The following is an 838-nucleotide window of genomic DNA, read 5'->3' on the forward strand; positions in this document are numbered from 1 at the left end:
TTGACACAAGCGTGCTCATAAGAAGAAGCATAGCTTCTTTCGCTATCACCTGTAATTGATGCGCCTTGATTCACTGCCACTGCCTTCATCGCAGCAAACTTCGCATGCTGAATTTGACATAAATGAAACGCAGCCAACATCTGTTGATGTCACTGAAGCCTAAAAGGCAACAACAAAAATGTAAACAAACAAAAGGGAATGTCAAAAAAAGCAGTCACTGACAACGCCGTATTGTGTTTGCTGCGGCATTAGGTGCGTTCGTTTAAAATCTCCAACAGAAACCAACCAACTGCCAAATTCCGGCGAAATGTCATCTGTTCGCTCACAAGAGAGAAATATCCAAAATAGTACGCGAACAGAAAATTTGCAGAAACTTGCAAGTTAGACGAACAGCTGATATAATTTTTGTTTACATTCAAAAGTGTAAAATTTAAAACGTACGAAAACTCATTACAAAGTGGTATCCTGGCACAGTTTATGGGAAAATTTTAGTAGACGGACGGCAAATTCTAGAAAAAGGGGGGATGAGGGGCGGTAGAATAGGACCCCCTGATTTCAAAACTACCCCCCTTTTTTCTAGCAACCCTATAGTTCTTATATAATTTATTGTTAAAGTTTTCATATAAACGATGATTAAGATAGCAAAATAACATACAACTTAGTGCCACCAGACTGGAATTTTGAATAATAAAAGAGGATTTTTAATTCGAAATTTTTACTTAGTAGAATTATTATTTCTGTGTTGCCGAAGAAGGGGGGGCTGAACACATTTTGCAGAGAACACCTTTCTTCGTAGGCGGCCTTCGGCCGCACTTAGGGATTATAACCCTCAGGCAGT

The sequence above is a fragment of the Rhagoletis pomonella genome, unplaced genomic scaffold, assembly GCF_013731165.1.
Source record: "Rhagoletis pomonella isolate Grant_MI unplaced genomic scaffold, Rhpom_1.0 Rhpom_scaffold_10909, whole genome shotgun sequence".
NCBI lineage: Eukaryota > Metazoa > Arthropoda > Insecta > Diptera > Tephritidae > Rhagoletis > Rhagoletis pomonella.